The sequence below is a fragment of the Lynx rufus genome, unplaced genomic scaffold, assembly GCF_022079265.1.
Source record: "Lynx rufus isolate CCGP_SWC_20201006 ecotype Redwood Valley unplaced genomic scaffold, mLynRuf1.p SCAF_8, whole genome shotgun sequence".
NCBI lineage: Eukaryota > Metazoa > Chordata > Mammalia > Carnivora > Felidae > Lynx > Lynx rufus.
This window is the reverse complement of record NW_025814896.1, coordinates 90,477,216-90,488,480: the sequence shown is the minus strand read 5'-3', so window position 1 is coordinate 90,488,480 and position 11,265 is coordinate 90,477,216. Positions and strand designations below refer to the sequence as shown.

General features: G+C 39.2%; 1 protein-coding gene across 3 annotated transcripts in view; it reads right to left on the bottom strand.

Annotated features, from left to right (window-relative positions):
- Positions 1-3,521: 3,521 nt before the first annotated feature.
- The window catches only part of STAMBP (STAM binding protein), a 50,028-nt gene continuing 42,284 nt past the window's right edge, over positions 3,522-11,265 (bottom strand). Inside the window, exons 12-13 of one of the 3 annotated variants that reach the window (XR_006960156.1) lie at positions 10,779-10,874; positions 3,522-4,414 (exon numbers count right to left, since the gene is read on the bottom strand). The gene's annotated coding sequence lies outside the window, so the exon portion shown is untranslated. Of the gene's footprint in view, positions 4,415-8,404; positions 9,161-10,778; positions 10,875-11,265 lie in introns of those variants that run through there. The other 2 variants (XR_006960154.1, XR_006960155.1) reach the window with 2 other exon arrangements.

The following is an 11,265-nucleotide window of genomic DNA, read 5'->3' as shown; positions in this document are numbered from 1 at the left end:
TTCTGCCCCATCTTCAAACCCAGTGATTCCCAAGTGCCCCAGCCTGACTGGAGGGCAGTGCCAGCATGACTGGGTAATCCGTTACAAATGCACATTCTCATGCTTCACCCAAATGGATGGAATCAGAAACTCTGGGGTGCCCAGGATACCTACCCTTCATCAGAAGAAGCGTGCATCAAATACCTGCTTAAGGCGTCCCCGGGAACATTCCCCCACCCCCACCTGGTGACTCAGCCCAAGACTAAGGAGCTTGTGGGGGGTGGGCAGCAGGTGAGCAGGGCACACAGGATTTCTCTTCCAGGTATGAATGGCATTTTCCTTCAGCTTTTAGCTATACAGACGGGCACAACTGCACCCACTCTGGGGACATCGTATGGGAGTTCTACATGGTTTTGGGTGACCTGGTGCAATGGCCTGATGCAGGTCTGTCTTCCTCATTAACTGAGGATTAACAGAAGTGTAGATACGGAGGGGGAAAAAAAAAAACCCAGAGGATAGGTTAAGGAAGGCTTGACTTGAGGGCTTGTGATTGTCCCCTGTGGAGAAGGGACACTGTAGCCATCATGAGGTATACTTACCTTTTGACAATTAAACTGAGTGCTTAGTGTGAAGTCTAAACTCCAGGCCCCATGGGAAGTTTTCCCGAGCCTTTCAGGTTCCTGGAAAAGCCCTCACTAGAGGATGGGGCATGCAAGGCAGCGGATAAAGTGGGAGCTGTCCAGCAGGGACAGAGTGCTGTCAGTCCTCACTGGCCGAGGCAGCTGAGAGCTAATGCCCAGGTCGTGAGCTCCTCTTCCGAGTTTCCCTCCTTGGGTGGGGACAGGGCAGTAGTCTCTCTCACCCTTATCAGGAATCTAAAGGGGGCATCGTTTCCCTTTGCAGTGTCAGGGTTGGCTCTGTTTCCTTCTAAGCATTTAGCACTGAGGCCAGACATTCACACCTTGTTGGCACAGTCAGCTGATAAACAATAAAGAGTCTATGATCCAAAGGGGTTTGTTGTGATTCAGGGTCCAAAGAGCCCAGAGATCACAAAGGAATGCTATCTGAATAAATTGAAGCTCTTAGAAAATTCTTAGGGAGGTGCAGTCTGCCTTGACTTTGATTGAGAGAAGGAGGGGTATGGGAGGCAGGAGGCTAGACCAGGTACTGGAGGTACTCAATTTTTTGTAGTATGAGGAAACCCACCCTGAAGATTTGTTTTTTACCCCTCGTTTCAAAAATCAATGCAAAAAACCTCAAGAGTACAAAAATGTGTATTTTAGAAAGTAAACATCTCCTGCAATCTCAGACCTGAATCAGAGATGACCACAGTTAACAGTATGATGTGTATTCCTGCTAATTTTTTTAGGTTTTTCTATATTTTTATATTACTTCATAAAAATAGAATTATAACATGTTTTTACAACTATTCTTTAAGAAAATTTTTTAATTTTTGTTTTTATTTTTTATTTTTTTGAGGGTGGGGGCAGAGAGAGAGGAGGACAGAAGATCAGAAGCGGGCTCTACTCTGAAGCAGTGATCCTGATGGGGGGCTTGAACTCACAAACTGGGAGACCATGACCCCAGCCAAGGTCAGAGGTTCAACCGACTGAGCCACCCAGGTGCCCCTTTACAATTGTTCTGAAACTTGCCATGTTCTCTTAATATTCTTGGATGTCTTTCCAAATCAGTTCAGGTAATTTTTTAAATGTTAGCATAGTTTTCTGCAGTAGGGATATATTATAAATTATTTAAACATATCCTATTGATGGGCTCTTGGGTCATTTCCAATTTCTTACTTACATAAACATCGCCGAAATTAATAAAACTTTATGTGCTTTCATGTGTGTGTGTATCTATGTGATGATTTTCTTAAAGCAGAATTATTTGATTAGACAAGAACATTTGAAATATTGGTGGAAACTGCAAAACTGTTTTCTGAAAAGGTTGGACAAGTTTACACTCCTGCCAAGAGTGTCTGAGACCACTTTCTTCTTCACACACCAGACACTGAGTATCAATGATGTTTTTCAATTATTTTTTTGGTCCATTATATTTGTTTATTACATTTGGAAACATGCTAATCTTCCTATGACTCTTCAGCTTAGAATTGTTTTCCCGCCTGCTTATAAAAGTAATACAATGTTTTTTTCTTTTTTAAAGAAAAATTGGAAATAGATGTTTGCATCTTGTTTGCGTTAGTGGGTAATTGTCCAGCTGAGCCTCTCTGGACCTCCTTGTGCCCTAAAGAACCATCTTTCAAATTTTTCCCAATCCAAAAGGAGAAACTTAGCACCTTCTTGTTTTATTTTTTATTTTTTTAAGTAGGTTCTATGCCCAATGTGGGGTTTTGAACTCCCAACCCTGAGATCAAGAGTGGCATGCTCTACCGACTGAGCCAGCCAGGTGCCCTGGCACCTTTTTGTTCTAAAATTAAAATGTAAAATTTTTTAATAACTAATGACAATGAACTCATGTGGCATTTATTAACTTTTTTCTTTTTTGGTCTTTCTGAGAATGGCTGGTTCATGTCTGTCTATTTTTCCATTGGATGGTTCACTTTAATCTTCTTGAGTTATAAGAGTTCTTGGTACATTTCATCAGTGATTACGATTAGCCTTTAGCCTATCCCATCGGTTGCAAACATGTATCTTCCTTCCAGTTTAACATTTGCCTTTTGATTTTGTCTGGCAGCATCCACCTTATTGGTGTTTCTTTAATCAGAGATCTTTTCTTTTTGTTGTCTGTATTTCATAACATTCTCAGGAAAGCTGGGTGCTTCTTTTTTTTTTAATTCATTATTTTATTTTTAGTTGTGGTAAACTATACATAACATAAAGTGTACCATCTTAACCATTTTTAAGTGTATAGTTTAGTAATGTTAAGTATATTCACTTTACTGTGCAAATGATGTCCACGACGTTTTCATCTTACAAAAATAAAGCTCTGTACCCATGAAACAACAACTTTCTCTAGTCTCTGGCAACCACCCTTCTATTTTCTGTTCATGTGACTTTGACGACCCTGGGTATCTGATGTAAGTGGTATCATACAGTATTTGTCGTTTTGTGACTGGCTCATTTTACTTAGCATAATGTCCTCAAGGTTCATCCATGTTGTAGCATGGGTCAGAATTTCCTTCCTTTTTAAGGCCGAGTAATATTCCATTGCATGTACATATCACATTTATTCATTCATTCATCCATTGAAGGACACTTGGTTTATCTCTACCTCTTGTCTACTGTGAGTAATGCTGCTATGAACATGAATGTACAAATACCTCCTCAAGACACTGCTTTCAATTCTTTGGGGCATATATCCAGAAGTGGCATTGTTGGATCACATGGTAATTCTATTTTGTTTGTTTTAGGAACAACCACAGTGTGTACCACAGCAGCTACACCACTTTACATTCCCACCAACAGTGTACAAGTGTTCCGATTTCTCCACATTTTTTGATAGCAGCCATCCTAATGGGTGTGAGGTGATATCTCTTGTGTCTTCCAAATAATAATAATAATAATAATAACAAATATTTATTTATTTTGGGGAGTAGTTTTAGGTTTACAGAAAAATTGAGCAGACAATACATTGATTTACCATATATGCCCTACCCCTCCACACACATAGCCTCCCCCACTGTCAACATCCCCAACCAGATTGGTACATTTGTTACAATCGATGACCATACACTGACATGTTATTATTGCCCAAAGACCATAGTTTATATTAGAGTTCACTTTTGATGCTGTGCCTTTCATAGGTTTTGACAAATGTCTGATGACATGTATCCATCATTACAGTGTCATACAGAATAGTTTTGCTGTCCTAAAAATCCTCTGTGTTCCAGCTATTCATCCCTATTCACCCACTCCAACTCCTGGCAGTCACTGATTGTTTCATTGTCTCCATAGTTTTGATTTTCCAGAATGTCATATAGTTGGCATCACACACTATGTAGCCTTTTGATTTTTTATTTTATTTTTGTGAATCTTTTTTAGATTGGCTTTTTTCACTTAATCATATGCATTCAAGGTTGCTTCATGTCTTTTTATGGTTTGATAGCCCATTTATCTTTAGTAAGGAATAACAGCCCCACTGTCTGGATGGACACACAAGTTTATTTATCCAATCACCCACTGGAGGACATCTTAGATGCTGTTTAAAGTTGTTCCAAACATCCTTGAGCAGGTATTTGTATAGACATGAATTTTCAACCCATTTGTATACCAAGTGGTGTGACTGCAGGATGATACAGTGAGGGTGTGTTTAGTTTTGTAAGAAACTTCCAAACAACCTTCCACAATGGCTGTACCCATTTTGCATTCCCAGCAGCAATGTTGGTCCATATCACTGTGGCTTTGATATGTAACTGAGCACTTCTTTCTAATGTCAAAAAGTTTCTTCCACTTGGGAGTTGTTGATCTTTTCATTTCTTGTGGGGAAGGAAATAGCAAATATAATTTATTCAGACACTCTTTTGCCATTTTCTTTTTGTCAAACTAGAAATTCATTTCTTTTCTTCTGATTAAAAAGGAATACTCACTCAAAACATTTCAGGGGAAAAAAAAGTATGAAGTGGAAAATGAAAATCCCCACCATGCAGAAAGCCACTATGAATTAAACTCTTTGCAGACATTTTCAATACAAATACACATTTAGAAAAATGCTATTGTACTGTACATGCTGCTTTATAACTACATAATTTATTTCAGTTTTTATTATTTTTCATTTGCCACTAGAATATTAGATCCAGGAAGGCAGTAATTGCTTTTACTTTTTTTCTCTCACTGCTGTATCCCTTGTGACTAGAAGAAGGCCTGACATATGTGGGCACTCAATAAATATCTGTTACATGAAGAAATAAGCAAATCCCACTTTTATTACCTAACACGATGTCTTGGAATTTCTTTTATCTGTGTCCATAGGTATATATATTTTCAGCAACATCTATTTTACTGGCTGTATATATTTCAATGTATTTCTTGAACCAGTCCTTTTCTGACTGGCTATCTAACTAGTTTCCAATCTGTCATTATTATAAACAATACTGCAATAAGTATGTTTTTACTTATGCTTGTGTACCTGTGGGGTTATCTCCTTGGATCATTCCAAAAGGAGAAATTTCTTGGTCAAGTAGAATGCACATTTTAATTATAAATCATTTTGCTGCTCAACATCACTCATCATCATGGAAATACAAATCAAAACCACAATGAGATATCACCTCACACCTGTCAGAATGGCTAACATTAACAACTCGGGCAACAACAGATGTTGGCAAGGATCCAGAGAGAGAGCATCTCTTTTGCATTGTTGGTGGCAACGCAAGCTGGTGCAGCCACTCTGGAAAACAGTATGCGGGTTCCTCAAAAAACTAAAAATAGAACTACCCTACGACCCAGCAATTGCACTACTAGGTATTTATCCAAGGGATACAGGTATGTTGTTTCAAAGGGACACACGCACCTCAATGTTTATAGCAGCACTATCAACAATAGCCAAAGTATGGAAAGAGCCCAAATGTCCATCGATGGATGAATGGATAAAGAAGATGTGGTACATATATACAATGGAGTATTATTCGGCAATCAAAAAGAATGAAATCTTGCCATTTGCAACCACGTGGATGGAACTAGAGAGTATTATGCTAAGCGAAATTAGTCGGAGAAAGACAAATATCATATGACTTCACTCATATGAGGACTTTAAGATACAAAACAGATGAACAGAAGGGAAGGGAAACAAAAATAATATAAAAACAGGGAGGGGGACAAAACACAAGAGACTCATAAATATTTAGAACAAACAGAGGGTTGCTGGAAGGTTGTGGGAAGGGAGATGGGCTAAATGGGTGAGGGGCACTAAGGAATCTACTCCTGAAATCATTGTTGCACTATATACTAACTTGAATGTAAATTAAACAAATAAATAAAATAAAAAATGAAAAATAAATCATTTTGCTAAGCCAGACCTCCAGAAAGTAATTGCAATTTATTCTCCCACTCAAGTACAAGAGTGCTCATTTCCTTTTTTTTTTTAATTTTTTTAATGTTTATTCACTTTTGAGAGAGAGACAGAGTGTGAGCAGAGGAAGGGCAGAGGGAGAGGGGGACACAGAATCCAAAGCAGGCTCCAGGCTCTGAGCTGTCAGCACAGAGCCCGACGCAGGGCTTGAACTCACAGACTGTAAGATCATGACCTGAGCCAAAGTCAGATGCTTAACCAACTGAGCCACCCAGGTGCCCCAAGAGTGCTCATTTCCTTACAACCTAGCTAAAGAGCATCAAACCTTTTAATCTTTGCAATCTAATAGGTAAAAAATAATGCTATCTTGGGTTTAAATTTACATTTATTTGGTTATCAATGAGCTACACATCTTTTCTTGTTTATTGTCAATATGTATTAGGTTTTGTGCATTTTTAATTGTTATTAGGGTGTTTAATCTTTTCTTATTGATTTACAATAACTACATATTAGAGATATTAATTAACCTTTTGTATATTGTGAATGTTGCAAATATTTATTCTTAGTTTATCATTTTTTCAAAAATTATTTTCTTGGTATTTTCCAACCAGAAGTTTTACTTAAATTTTTTTTAATTGAAGAATAACACACATACAGACAAGTGAATTTTAAGTGTGCAGTGAGTCTTTACACCCACGTAACCATACCCAAATCAGATTTTCATGTAACTTCTCACAGTCAATAATCCTCCCAAGATAAACACTACTCCAATAAAGTTTTAACTTCCGACATAAAAATATCTGCCTTACCCTTCATGGTATGTACCTTTGGGCCATGTTTAAAGAAATCATTCCTCAACTCATAATTATGTAAATATTCAGCTACATTTTATTCTGACGCTTTTGTTATTTCGTATCTTATACTGAAACTTCTACTGAATCCCACTGAAATCTATTCTAATATAAACTATGAGATAGGTTCAGACTTTCCTGTCTTCTCTGTTCCCCCAACAGCTACTACCCAACACTATTTGTTAACTAGTCAGTATCACTTACAAACCAGTCAACACCATCTCCGTGATTTGAAATGTTCTCTTTCTGCACTCTGCTTTCTTCCTTTATCTGCCTACTTATTTCTGCGTTAGCACCTCACCACTTTATTTGTTTGTTTGTTTGTTCTTTTTCGAGAAAGAGAGAGAGCGTGCAAGTGTGGGAGAGAGGCAGAGGGACAGAATCTTGAGCAGGGCCCACACTCCTGATGCGGGGCTCAATCCATGACTACAGGATTATGACCTGAGTTAAAATCAAGAGCCAGATGCACAACCAACTGAGCCACCCAGGCATCCCTGTATCTCACCATTTCAAATACAGCTCTAGGGGTTTTTTTTGTTTTTGTTTTTTTAATTTAAACCAGTGGGGGGTTTTTTGTTTTTTTTTAATATGAAATTTATTGTCAAATTGGTTTCCATACAACACCCAGTGCTCCTCCCAACAGGTGCCCTCCTCAATGCCCATCACCCACCCTCCCCTCCCTCCCACCCCCCATCAACCCTCAGTTTATTCTCAGTTTTTAAGAGTCTCTTATGGTTTGGCTCTCTCCCTCTTTAACTTTTTTTTTCCTTCCCCTCCCCATGGTCTTCTGTTAAGTTTCTCAGGATCCACATAAGACTGAAAACATATGGTATCTGTCTTTCTCTGTATGACTTATTTCATTCAGCTCTAGGTTTTAATATATGCAGAAATAAATATTGCATTGTTACTCTCTTTCAAATATTTCTTGGTTATTACTGTTTATTTGTTCTTCCAGAAAAACTTTAAAACCATTTTGTGAAATTCTTTCACCAAATCCCCCCTAAAAAATTTGAGATCCTAACTGGAATTACACTGAATTTTATACTAATTTATATACTGTTTATATCTTTATACTGTTGGACTTTCCACTTATGTCTTTCCACCTATTCAAAACTTTCTTTATCTTCCTCAATAACATCACCAAGATTTCATCATATAGGTCCTGCACAGTTCTGTTTTTTTTAACTAGGTTTTTGTATTTTTATTTGCTACTATCTGTATATGTATTTTTTTAATGTTTATTTTATTTTTGAGAGGAAGAGAGAACAAGCAGGGGAGGGGCAAAGACGGGGGACACAGGATCTCAAGCGGGCCCCACGCTGACAGCAGCGAGCCCTACGAGGGGCTTGAACCCACAAACTGAGAGACCACAACCTAAGGTGAAGTCGAATGCTTGACTGACTCAGTCACCCAGGCACCCCTATTTGCTACTACATTAACATTTTTGTCATATTTCCTTTTTAATGCTTATTTATTTTTGAGAGAGAGAGAGAGAGAGAGAGAGAGAGAGGCAGAGAGAGAGGGAGACACAGAATCCCAAGCAGGCTCCAGGCTCTGAGCTGTCAGCACAAAGCCCTATCGGGCCTCGAACTCACACACCTTGAGATCATGACCTGAGCCAAAGTCAGACGCTTAACTGACTGAGCCATCCTGGTGCCCCATACATTTTTGTTATATTTTCCAACTCATTACTGACGTATAGGAAATATAAACATTTTATTATGTACACATATATATTATACACACATTATCTAGTCATCTTAAACTCATTAGTTTGAAGTTTTTCTTTCCTAGGTAGATAATCTATCGTCTGAAAATATTTCAACCAATATCTCTACCTTTGATTTATTTTCTTATTTTTATTACACTATTTAGAACTTTCAGAACAATGTTTAATGTTTTGCCTTTACAAATGGCATTCTTGTCTTTAATGAAAATGTGTCTACTTCAGTGTTCTTAACCCATCCCCTCCAACCTTCACAGGTTTTGGTTCATTACGTCTGAGGGGGGATCCAGGTGACTGTGCTTTGTTAGCTACACAGGTAATATTGAAGCATCTTCTTTCCCAATACAACACTGAGGACCCTACTCTAGTATTATTCAATATAATTTGCATTATTTTTCATCTTAAGGACATATTGCTCCATTCTAGGTTTAAGAGCTATTCATTGGGAGTTGGATTTCATAAAATGCCCTTTTCAGCATCTCAATGATCCTCCCACTAAAATAAACTATGAAAACATACCTGTTTGTAGTCACCCAGAACTACCAAAGCAGGTAGGACACAAAAGGCCAGTCTTCTAGAGAGAGGAATCTCATTTGGGCAAATCTGATATTCTGTGCCATCTTCCTCTGGAGACATCCTTCCATGTTAGAGCAGCACAGGGAAGAGACCAAGAAGTGGCTCAGTTGGTTGAGTGTTCGACTCTTGATTTTGGCTCAGGTCATGATCCCAGGATCGTGGGATCAAGCCCTGCATCAGGTTCTGTGCTGAGCATGGAGCCTGCTTAAGATTCTCTCTCTTTCTCTCTGACCATTTCCTTGGCTCGCAAGCGTGCTCTATCTCTCTTTCTCTCTCTCTCTCAAATTAAAAAAGAAGAAGAAGAAGAAGAAGAAGAAGAAGAAGAAGAAGAAGAAGAAGTTGATCAAAAAGCAATGTGCCTAGCTGGCTCAGTTGGAAGAACATGCGACTCTCGATCTCAGGGTTGTGAGTTCAAGCCCCATGTTGGGTGAAGAGATTACTTAAAAATAAAATCTTAGGGGCGCCTGGGTGGCGCAGTCGGTTAAGCGTCCGACTTCAGCCAGGTCACGATCTCGCGGTCCGTGAGTTCGAGCCCCGCGTCAGGCTCTGGGCTGACGGCTCAGAGCCTGGAGCCTGTTTCCGATTCTGTGTCTCCCTCTCTCTCTGCCCCTCCCCCGTTCATGCTCTGTCTCTCTCTGTCCCAAAAATAAATAAACGTTGAAAAAAAAAATAATAAAATAAAATCTTAAAAAAAAAAAAAGAAGTTGAGCAAGAAGCAGTAACTAAGAGACTAAGAAACTTATCAATGTTGGGGCGCCTGGGTGGCGCAGTCGGTTAAGCGTCCGACTTCAGCCAGGTCACGATCTCGCGGTCCGTGAGTTCGAGCCCCGCGTCGGGCTCTGGGCTGATGGCTCAGAGCCTGGAGCCTGTTTCCGATTCTGTGTCTCCCTCTCTCTCTGCCCCTCCCCCGTTCATGCTCTGTCTCTCTCTGTCCCAAAAATAAATAAACGTTGAAAAAAAAATTAAAAAAAAAAAAATAAAAGAAACTTATCAATGTTTCTGGCAGACTTATGGGGCTAGGGAGTTCAGAGCCACCGTAGGGAGGGGCCTGTCAAACACTCTGGGCTTTCTTTCCACTGGGACCTGATGGTCACCTTATGTGTCATCTTGGCTAGGCCACAGTACCCAGATATGTGGCCAAACATTGATGTAGGTGTTTTTCTGGAGGTTTATTGTTATTATTATTATTATTATTATTATTATTATTACTTTAGGTTTATTTATTTATTTTGAGAGAGGGAGAGAAAGAGAAGCCCAAGCAGGCTCTGCATGGTCAGCAGAGCTTGAACTCACAAATCATGAGATCATGACCTGAGATGAGATCAAGAGTTGGACACTTAGCTGACTGAGCCACCCAGGTGACCTTCTCTGGAAGTATTTTAAAGATGAAACTAACAGTGGGCTGCCTGGGTGGCTTGGTCAGTTAAGCGAGTTAAGTCAGTTAAACGAGTCTCTGACTTCAGCTCAGGTCCTGATCTCGTGGTGTGTGAGTTCAAGCACTGCATCAGGCTCTGTGCTGACAGCTCAGAGCCTGGAACCTGCTTCAGAGTCTGTGTCTCCCTCTCTCCCTGCCCCTCCTCCACTCGCACTCTGTCTCTCTCTCTCTCAAAAATAAAATGAATATTAAAAACATTTAGTATGCATCTTGTAAAAAAAAAAAAAGAAAAGATGATACTAACATTTAAATCAGTAGTCTTTGAGTTATGCAGATTATCTACCACAAAAGGGATGGGTCTCATCCAGGCAGCAATGACCTTAACAGAGAAGACATCTTCCTGGAAGAAGAGAGAAAAAAGAAAACAAATTGTAAGTGATGAGCTTATACCCAAATACATCAGCAATTACACTAAACTTAAATTGAGTAAATATTCCTACTTAAAGATAGTTTGGATATTTGATGATATCAAACTGGTAATTCACTACTTACAAGAGATGCATCTTAAATACAAAGATTCAGTAAAGTTGAAAGTAAGAAGTACTAGTCAAAAGAAAGTTATACCAATATGAGACAAAGTATGTTTTAAGGCAAGGTGTAGTCCTGAAGGAAAGAGACAGCAGTCTACCAGAGAATGTAACAATTCCACATTTGTATGCACCTAGTAGCACTTGTATGTACACACACACACACACACACACACACACACACACGGACAGAGAGAGAGCAAA